Source organism: Seriola lalandi, unplaced genomic scaffold (genome assembly GCF_002814215.2).
Source record: "Seriola lalandi dorsalis isolate HSWRI2012SDOR001 ecotype SW California unplaced genomic scaffold, Sedor1 jcf7180002054952, whole genome shotgun sequence".
In the NCBI taxonomy this organism is placed as follows: domain Eukaryota; kingdom Metazoa; phylum Chordata; class Actinopteri; order Carangiformes; family Carangidae; genus Seriola; species Seriola lalandi.
Genome location: NW_019525503.1, coordinates 243,830 through 245,246, shown reverse-complemented (window position 1 = coordinate 245,246; position 1,417 = coordinate 243,830).

The following is a 1,417-nucleotide window of genomic DNA, read 5'->3' as shown; positions in this document are numbered from 1 at the left end:
TTTTTAAACTTAAAAAGTTTCTTCACGTGAGGCGTTCAGGGAACATCTGTCAGGTCGTACACAGAGATCTCAATAATAGCGATGAGTTACACAGTTCCCTTTCACTCATTTGCTTTTATCCAAAGCGACTTACAAGTGTTCTCCAGGCACGAAGACTGTTTCCCCAGCGCTGAGTCGTCTCATGTGAAAGAAATCCACATGAGGGAGCGTCAACAAACAAACGCTTCCAGAGGACGTTTACGACGAGTCATTCGTCTTTATAATCGGTCACCAGCTTAATGAGTTGGTGCAAACAGGCAGCACTGAACATGTAGCAGGAAAAACACAACACACATGTAGCAGCAGTGGAGTGGAAGATGTATTTGATACAGTAGCGCACACACACACACACACACACACACACACGCACACACATATGGATAGCAGTGCAGATTTAGGACATTATAAACAACTTCCACAACATGTTTATGCTATCCATCATTTTTTCTCCTCTCCTCTCCTGTTACATCCTTGTTTAGTCTTAATTTAAAAATGTCAAACTGTTTGTCCCACTACGACCCGAAAAAGGACGTTCCCTCCCAGAAGTCCTCCATGCTAAATGCCAAATTCTATTTCCAAATTTTCCACTGAAAATCCCTTTAGAAAAACAAAATAGGAAGCTACGTTTTTTTATTTTATTTTATTGTTTTTCACACCACGGGTGAACGGAGTTGGCATGTGGTCGATTTCAAACAGTGGAGGCAGTATTATGATTTCACCTACAGTATCAAACATTCATCTTCCTCGGGTCATATGCAGAATGTTACTGTATGTACATGTTTTTGTTTTGTTTTGTTTTGCAGTCCCTGTATTTGTGAAGCTTCGTATGTACATTTTGTCATCTGACCTGTGGTTTTGTTCCTTTATGAATTATTTCCATGCCTTACATGTGTGTTTATGTTATGTTTATGATAGTGAGTTTTTTTGTTTTCTGTTGCGCTGCGTGCCAAATGTACTGTATTTTAAAAGGATGTGAAGGTGTATTTTAAGTTTTGAAATGAATTAAATATCATGATGTCAGAAAGAAACTTTGGATTGTTTGGTGCATTATTTCTATTTCAGTTTATACATCTGAACCTCATTTTGAATCCTCATCAGGACAACAGGAAATCCTAGCGTCTATTGATAGTCTGCATGTGAAGCGTTTAGGGGACGTCTGTAAATTGAACCATCTACCAAAAATCTGAACAGGAGGCCTTTAGGGGATGTCCTTAAATTGTACCATCTACCAATAATCTGCATGTGAGGCATTTAGGGAGACACCTGGAAATTGTAGGGTCTGTGAGGCGTTAAGGGAGCACCTGTAAATTGTACCATCTACCAAACTGTAAATTTTATTATCTACCAATAATCTACATATGAGGTGTTTAGGGTACAC